At 37.4% G+C, this 9,201-nt stretch overlaps 1 non-coding gene across 1 annotated transcript; it reads right to left on the bottom strand.

Annotated features, from left to right (window-relative positions):
- Positions 1 to 6,717: 6,717 nt before the first annotated feature.
- LOC149012031 (small nucleolar RNA R71) lies at positions 6,718 to 6,823 on the bottom strand. Its single transcript, XR_016174867.1, has one exon. It is a non-coding gene; the product is annotated as a small nucleolar RNA R71 (small nucleolar RNA).
- Positions 6,824 to 9,201: the final 2,378 nt, after the last annotated feature.

Raw genomic sequence — 9,201 nt, 5'->3', positions numbered from 1 at the left:
AATCACTCATAGAAGTCTCTTGAAGGTTTGGTTGTAGTGCACGCCAACCAAATATTCTGAATTAGTCCAAAAATGCCAAAACCAGGCGGAGGTATTGAAAATCCTCGAAGCTCGACAAGGAGAAGCAAAGCTAGAAAATAAGGAACCAAAGACTTTTGAAAATGGTCAAGGTAGGGACCAAATAATGATATAGGAAGCAGGAGGCGAACCAATTGGAGGCAAGAATCTCCTGATCAAGAAGAATACACCCCTCTAAATGCCTGATGGTTCGAATTTCTAATGCAAATCAAGGATCAAGACATACTAAGGTGCTTGCCGAAGATGGTATCCAAGCCCGAGGAAAGGACTATGAACAAGAACTGCAGATTCCATAGAGATTATGGGCATTACATAGATGATTGCAGGAATTTGAAGGCAGATATTGAGTGGTTAATAACTCCAGGGCATCTCGCCAGTTATGTGAAACGAAATAATAATGATCCGAAAGGAAGAGTAGCAGATGAAAAGACAAGAGAACGATCAAGAAGTAGGGAGTTAACCCAAGACTTCAAATGCGAAGAAAGGGAAGGAAGTGGTTGAAGCAAGCCAATCTCCTATCGTCAAGATATTCGAAGGACCAGAGCCCGAATCCCTTAGGAAGTTGAAGGTAAAATCCAAATTCGTAGGTTCGGGAGAAGTAATAAAAAAGAGGAAGAGATGGTCACCTTTACTGAAGAGGATGAAAGAGGAGATTGTAACCCTCATGATGATGTGATTGTGATAGAAGTTGAAATTTGTTGTCGGAAAGTTCATTGAGTGCTCGTTGATACTAGATCTTCTGCCGACCATTTATCTTTTGAAGCTTATCAAAAGTTGAAAATGGAGGAGGACCTAATGGTGCCAAGTTCCACACACTTATACGGGTTTGTAGGATCCTCAATGGTAGTAGAAGGAACAATGCAACTGGACGTGACCGTCCGGACGTACCCAAAGGAAGCTACGGTAAGGGTGAAATTTTTGGTTGTTTGAGAATTACCAACTTACAATGTTATCCCAGGGATGTAGACCCTAACCATGCTAGGCACTATCATGTCAACCGGACACATGAAAATAAAGTTTCCAAAGAATAACAGCTTTAGTGAGGTATCCTTGGACCAAAAGACTTATTGATAGTGCTATATCTATATCTAAAAGACAAAGGTGGACCGAAGAAGGTTGCGACCATGGCCATCAAAGTTCAGGACAATCGAGATGAAGAGACAATGTAGAGACCTGAACCACCCGTGGAAAAATTAGAACGTGTCTAGTTAGACCCTTCTGTGGAGGCAAAGGGAACCTTTATTGGTTCAAAGCAGCTAGAAGATTTCAAGAGGGATTTGAAGAAGTTCCTTTGAGAAAATACGGATGTGTTTGTGTGGTCGAAAGAAGACATACTTTGGATAGATCGAAGCATAGTTGAGCATAAGCTTTGGATAGACCCAAAAGCCAAACATTTATTCAAAAAAAGAAAAAATTTCTTGATCGAGAAACATGAAGCTATCAGATTTTAGGTTGACAAGTTGAAGTGTTCGACATTTATTAAACCAATCAAGTGCCTGACCTAGCGAACGACACTTGGCAAATGTGTATTGGCTACACTGATTTGAATACAACATACCCGAAGGATTGCTACCCCTTGCCTGAAATAGATCTTCTTATTGATGCTATGGCAGGATATGATACCTTAAGTTTCATGGATGCGTATTCGGGGTATAATCAGATCCTAATGTATAAGGATGATGATAAGTTTACGGCATTCATGGCAGACCATGAAATCTATTGCTACAAAGTAATGCCAATCAAGCTAAAGAACGCAGGGGCCACCTATCAAAAGGCTGTGGACAAGATTTTTAAAGATTTGATCGAGCGAAACATTGAAGTTTATGTGTATAACATGCATGTAAAGAGTTTGGTTCAATCAAAGCACATCTTCAATTTAACAGAGGTATTCAGGGTATTAAGAAAGTTCTAGATGCGCCTTAATCCCGAGAAGTGCGTGTTTGGAGTATCCTTGGGAAGTTCCTCAGATTTGTGGTCTCACAGTAGGGAATTGAAGCAAACCCAACTAAAATCTAAGCCTTGATCAATATGGAGTCTCTAAGGACTGTTTGGGATGTCCAATGCTTAACTGGGCAAGTGACTGCCCTAAATAGGCTCATAGCACAATCGGAAGAGAAATCCCTACCGTTCTTCAAGTCATTAAAAACTCTTAAGGGCGATAAAGAGGCTGGACAGAAGGAACGTCGAGTGCCTTTGAAAATTTAAAGGAAATGCTGGGGAGGCCTCCTCTACGGTAACGACTAGAGGAGGGTGAAAATCTACAATTATACCTAGCAACCTCACCTTCAGTGAGTATAGTTCTCGTTCATGACCAGGGTAAAGAAGCAATTGCCCATATATTGTGTCAGTCGTCTTCTTCTCAACATTGAAACCAGATACTCGGAAGTCGAGAAGCAAGCTCTAGTGTTGATGACGACATCAAGAAAATTAAGACCTTATTTTCAAGCCCATCCGATCGAAGTACTCACCAACTTCCCTTTAAAGAAGGTACTTCGCAAACCTGATTTTTCAGGATGAATGGTGGCATGGTCGGTAGAGTTGAGTGAGTACCAGGTTGACTTCAAGCCCCAAACGACAATCAAGGCCTAGGCGTTGGCGGACTTTGTGGTCAAGACAACGGCCACTACGTCAGAAATTGATGAACCACCAAGCCTTGAGAAATGGGATGTCTACGTTGACGGCTCAAGTAATAGAAAAGAAGGAGGGGCAAGGATCCTCTTGAAAAGCCTTGGTGATTTTCTCATTCAGTATGCACTCAAGTTTGGGTTTGAGGCAAGTAAAAATGAAATTGAGTGCAAGGCCCTTATGGCTAGCCTTCAGTTGGCAAAGGCACTCGTGGTACCAGAAGTTATGATCTACAGTGATTTCGAGTTATGGGGAATTAGGTTCAAGGTTCAAGATGAAGGAGCCTAGGCTAGTCAATATCTAGAGATAATACAACAATTGATGAAAGAATTTAGAAAAGTTCAAATCTCCCAAATCCCAAGAAAGGAGAACGAGATGGATGACAAACTCTCAAGATTGGCTAATGCAAAACCAAAAACTCTCGGACAGACAGTGTATATAGGAGAGCTAAACTTCTCGAGTACCAGAGCATTTGAAGTGATGTATGTACAAGAAGGACGAACCTAGATGGACCCAATCATAGACAACCTTCAGGATAATCGATTACCTGAGGATCCAAAGGAACCCCGATCAGTCCAAACAATATTCGCAAGGCTTACTCTTCAGAATGGAAGGCTCTATTGAAGATCATTCGTGGGGCCATTGTTAAGGTGTCTGGGACCCAAGGGCTTGCATAATGCATTAGTAGAAGTATATGAAGGGATATGTGGAATGCACATGGGAGGATGAGCATTAGCACATAAAATCCTCCGACTAGGGTTCTATTGGCCAAAGATGCAGGAAGACATTGTAGAGTATGTTTATCGGTGTAGAAGTTGCCAATTGTAGTTGGTCGTGTTTAGAATACTAGCAGTTCCTCTAACGTCCATTCTTGAACAGATTTGCAATGTGGGGAATGGATTTAATGGGCAAATTCACCAAAGCATCGGGAGGAATAGAGTGCTTAGTAGTAGCTATTGATTATTTCACCAAGTGAGTCGAAGCCGTTTCACTCGCCACAATTACTGAAAAGAGGATTGAGAAGTTCTTGTTGGATTCTATAATATAACAGTTTGGTCTCTCGAAGATTATTGTCACCGACCATGGGATACAGTTTGGTAATACCTAGTTTGCTCAGTTCTATGGAAAATACATGATCGAGCATAGAATGTCCTCGGTAGCTTAACCCCCAAGCAACGAACAAGCCGAAGTGACCAATAGAACTTTTTTTGATGGAATTAAAAAGTGATTGGAAATAAATAAAGCTTTGTGGGTTGAGGAACTCCCGAACGTCCTATGGGCATATAGAACAACTGCCCGAACTCCTACTAGAGAAACACCATTTAGATTGATGTATGGGTTGAAGGCTCTGGCTCTTGTTGAAGTAATGGCCGGGACTCCAAGGAAAAAGAGTTTGACGAAAAAGAACTTGGAATTCCTTGATGAAGTTTGGGCGAAAGCAGTAATTTGAATCTAGTAGTACCACAAATACGTATCAACTTACTATAATTGTCACACCCCACTTAGCTAGATCTGGACTCACTTGAATACCCGTGGGGGTGATAATACTACAAGATCTATGTTCATAGACAATCCATAATGATAATGTATCATAATAGAATCCATGAGCAAGAAAAGATTAAAGTGGCAGGTATTAAAATTATAAAATCAAGGTTATTAAAGTTTTCCTCAAATGTTAATCAAAATTATCCAAATTCAAGATTAGAGTTTAATAAAAGGTTGTATGTCGTCAATGGAAGTCTATGTTCTTGAAGAGGTTCAAAAGACTAAGTAGTGCCACCATCTATTGGTTCTATAAGAAGGATATAACAAATGGTCACTAGGGCAACTACAATCTCATAGGTGATCGTCGTGGCCTCAGTAGTATTTGACACCGTCGAAGCAATCCGAACATGGGCACGAGCTTCCATGTGCCCCCGCATACTTGCCAGTTGGGTCCCTCATAGAATTCAGGCAGCAGCGGCGCACTCTCTGATGATTAGATTTATATTTATTAAATAATTGGTTTTATTTCTATAATTTTGGTGATTGTATATATTTTCGAGCAAATTTTAATTAAGATTATTGTTTGTGCTTTTAGGAAATCAACCAAATCGCGAGGGGTATTATTGGGAAATTTTTGCGAAAAGAATCTTAAAGAACCAAGCTAGATTTTATTCCATTCCAAAAAAAGGAAAGTCTTTTTCATCAAGTTAGAGTAGACTCTAGAAGCTTCCTCAAGTCAAAAACTTGGAGAGAATTCTTTGCATACTCCAGGGTTTTATTTCCTATTTGGGACTAGATCAAAGAAGGAAGAAGAAAAAATCCCGTTTTTGAGTGTCTCTGTATAGTTTCGATCAAGTTCTTCATTGGATGGTCATCTGGTTTGATCAATCTGAATTTTGGATAGAAGCTTCATAACTTCTTATTCTTCAACTCCAACAGTGGGATGTACATTTGAACTCTTGAAGTCAGTACGATTCGTATGCTAAATCCTTCTTTGGTTGAGTCAGATTAGGAAATTAGAATTGTACCAAATTGATTCAAGGATAATAAAAAGAAGAACAACACCGTTGAATGACGTTTTGAGAAGGGTAGAGGACAAATTTTGGAGATGTTTGTTGGTTTTGGAGACTTGGAGATTGCGAATAAGTTTTTCTTCATCTTCTTTCAATGTTCTCAAAATCTTTTGTAATGTTTTTAATTTCTTGAATTAATTTCTTGGGATTAGATATAGCCTAACTTTGAATTTTCACTCCTGAATTCTTTAATATAGTTTTGAATATTGTTTTCATTGATTGAATTTTTACTTATATTCTTAATGCTTTTGATTAATTGGCCACTAATCAATTGATTCGTTAATCATAATGAACTGATAGGGGATTTATGTGTTTAGTTCGTTGGAGTAAATGCTATAAATTACATGTAGGATAGAAATACACTTACATGGTTTGTGACTTTGTGTAGTTGTTACATGATTACATGAAAATCCATAGAATTTAAGGATCTCTTACTTGTTTTAATCCACATAGAAATATAGTGGGTTAACTTTTGAGCGAATTTCTATTAGTACTTGAGAGAGACTAAATCTTGACTATAAATCAGAATTTTTTTTTTTCAAATTACAAAGATGGATCAAAGGGTGTGAATGATTAGTTATGGTGGAATCTGATCCCTCGGTTTTTGGCTATCAACAGATCTCAATTAAACTTAAATTTGCAATTTGGTCTAGGATAATTCTCTTTCTTAATATTGTTTGAATAAAATTGGTACAATTAGTTTGGTATTTACTCTGTAGTTTTCGAGGGAACGATTCTTCATCATTATATTACTTGTTACGATAGCGTACACTTGCATTGTTATTTTAACAAGTTTTTGGCGCTGTTGTCAGGAATTATTAGATTAATATCAATAATAGTTATTGCTAGTTTTAATTTGAATTTTTTCTATTTTTTATTTATTTTATTTTATTTTTAGTTGTTAATTTTATTTTCTTTTAAGTTCTATTGATTTTGCATGAGAAGGAGACTTCCTTTTGATCCTGAAATGAAGCAACTTGTCAAAAGAACTTAAAAGCAAATAAAGATAGAACAATCTCATCTTCCACTTCTAGAGCAACAAATCCTGAAAATGATCCACCATGTACATCTTGAAATTGAAGCACTAAGGCGCAAGACTTTAGGAGAGTATGTTATGCCAACTGTAAGAGATAATACGACAACTGTAAGGCGCCTAACTATAGTAGCTAACAATTTTGAAATCAGGCTTGCTATCATCACAATGGTGCAAAATAATCAATTTCCTGGATTGCCTAGTGAAGACCCAAATCTTCACATTGATGGGTTCTTGGACATTTTTGGTACATTCAAGAGCAATTGCATTACTGATGATGCCATAAGACTGAGATTGTTTCATTTTTCATTAAGGGACAAGGCTAAGAGTTGGTTGCATTCTCTACAACGAGGATCCATCATTACTTGGGATCAAATGGCTTAGAATTTTTTGGTAAAATTCTTTCCATCAGCTAAGACTACTAGTTTACTAAAAGGTATTTCTATCTTTTTACAGCATGATTCGAAACACTATTTGAGGCATGAGAAAGATTCAAGGACTTGCTAAGGAAATAGCCACACCATGGAATAGAGCAGTGGAGACAAGTTCAGATTTTTATGATGTCTTATCTAGTCCAACTAGAACATTAGTTGATGCTGTAATAAGAGAATCAATCATGAACAAGGATCCAAAAAAATGTTTTGATCTCCTGGATGTTATGGCCTCAAATGCATTTCAAAGGCCAAGGGATAGAGTTGCGCCACGAAGAGTTATGCAGAAGAATGCCACTGATCCCATGACAACCATGACCATTCAACTTGAAGTATTAACAAAGCAAGTGGGGTTGTTAGCAACTCAAGGCACCAAACCTCTAGCTGTAATCTGCAACTGTTGTGAGGGAACACATCATAGCAATGAATGTCACATGGGTAATTCTTTTGAGCAAAATCAGTTGGACCAAGCAAAGTATGTGCTGAACTTTAATCAAAAAAATATTTGATACTCTAATACATACAATCCAAGGTGGAGAAACCATCCAAATTTTTTATGGAGAAACAATCAAGAGCCTAAAAGACCACCTGAAAATCAACAAGCTCAACAAATTCAGAAGAAAGCTCCATAGAAAGATGTTCTTGAGAAAATGGCTACAGTTTCTTCACAATTTATGTAGAAGCAAGAGACTATCAATTAGAATCTTTTTGTATGCATTAAAAGTTTGGAAGTACAAATGGGGCAAATCGCTCAAGGGATGAATATATCAAAGACAAAAACGATCATTACTTAGTAACAATGAGACAAATCCTAGAGGGCATGCAAATACTATTGAGCTTTGAAGTGGAAAAGTATTAAAGGAACCTTGTAAGAAGACTACAACAACTAATCACCTTCTAAGGTTGTTCATGATGAGCAAAAAGATGCAAAGGAAGCCATTAAGGAGGAGAAGAAGCCAAAAATCCAAATTATTTCCAGACAATACACCTCCTTATAATTCACCTCTTCCATACCCTCAGCAATTCAGGAAGTAGAAACTAGCTAAACAATTTTCTAAATTTCTTGATATATTTATAAAATTGGATATTAACATTCATTTTGCAAATGCTTTAGAACAAATGCCTAGTTATGTCAAGTTTATGAAAGAAATTCTTCTAACAAGAGGGAACTTGAAGATTACGAAACTATGGCATTGACAGAGGAATGCAGTGTGCTATTTTCCAGATGAAGCTTCCACCTAAGTTAAAGGATCCATAGAATTTTACAAATCCATAAACTATACGAAATTCTCATTTTGATAAAGCTTTATGTGATATTGGTGCTAGTATTAATTTAATGCTTATATCTGTTTTCAAGAAACTAGGCCTTGGAGAAGTTAAACTTACCAAAGTATCACTTCAACAGGTGGATAGGTCGATCAAATATCCAAGGGGAATTATTGAGGACGTCTAGGTCAAGGTGGACAATATTATATTTCTAGCAGATTTCCTAGTACTAGATATGGAGGAAGATCAATACATACCTATTATTCTTGGAAGACCGCTCTTAGCAACCGGGAGGACCCTAATTGATCTTCAAATATGTGAACTTACTATGAGAGTGGAGGATGAGAAGATCATATTCAATGTATTCAAGACCATCAAGTTTCCAAATGAGGCGGTAACTACTTTAGAATTGACTCTATTGAGAAGTGCACAAAGGAGGTATTTTGTATAAGCCATCCAGTTGATCAAATTGAGGCTTGCTTGGTGGGTGTGACAAATGCAGAAAATAAAGAAATTTTAGAGTGTGAGAACAATTTAGAGGCATTATCACCTATATTTATAGACCAACTGAGGATCTATGGGTGGAAACAGTTGAACTCTTAACTAATGATGCACGGGTTGTGGTGAGCTTCTTAAAGAATACTATTTTTACCCATTTTGGCACTCCTAGAGCTATTATCAATGATGAAGGGAAGCACTTTTGCAACAAACACCCACCTTCTTTATTAGCAAAGTATGGGTTACACAAAAAATTTCTGCAGCATACCTGATCGTGTCGCTAACCGATAAAAAATAAAATTCTATACTAATCTAGCAAGCAGAAAGTACGGGGTCGAACTATCGGGAACTAAAAGGCTAAGTCATTAAGATTGAATTCAACGAAACTAAATTTAAACTAAATCTACTAATTAATGCAAAAATGTTAACTATGAATATGTGAAGATCTTTGTGATTTCGAATCCCCAATGCTTTTCCCTAACCGATATAACTCTACACTTCAAAGCAAATTAGGGATGGTCTTCTTAGATATGTTCTATCTTCGCAAGACTATTGTCCTTTCCCGAAGCTTCGCACCCTTAGTTTGCTGAGCTATAGAACATCTTTGGCCAAACTCAAACACAATCAACAAGAATATGTAGAACAATCAAATTAATGAAATAAACATGGTTCATCTACATCCCAAAGAAAAGGAACTAGCTACTCATTATCA

Source organism: Hakea prostrata, chromosome 7 (assembly GCF_041222555.1).
Source record: "Hakea prostrata isolate BN-2017 chromosome 7, UWA_Hpros_2, whole genome shotgun sequence".
Classification (NCBI taxonomy): Eukaryota; Viridiplantae; Streptophyta; class Magnoliopsida; order Proteales; family Proteaceae; genus Hakea; species Hakea prostrata.
The sequence above is the reverse complement of the archived record's forward strand: the minus strand, read 5'-3'. Positions and strand labels throughout refer to the sequence as shown.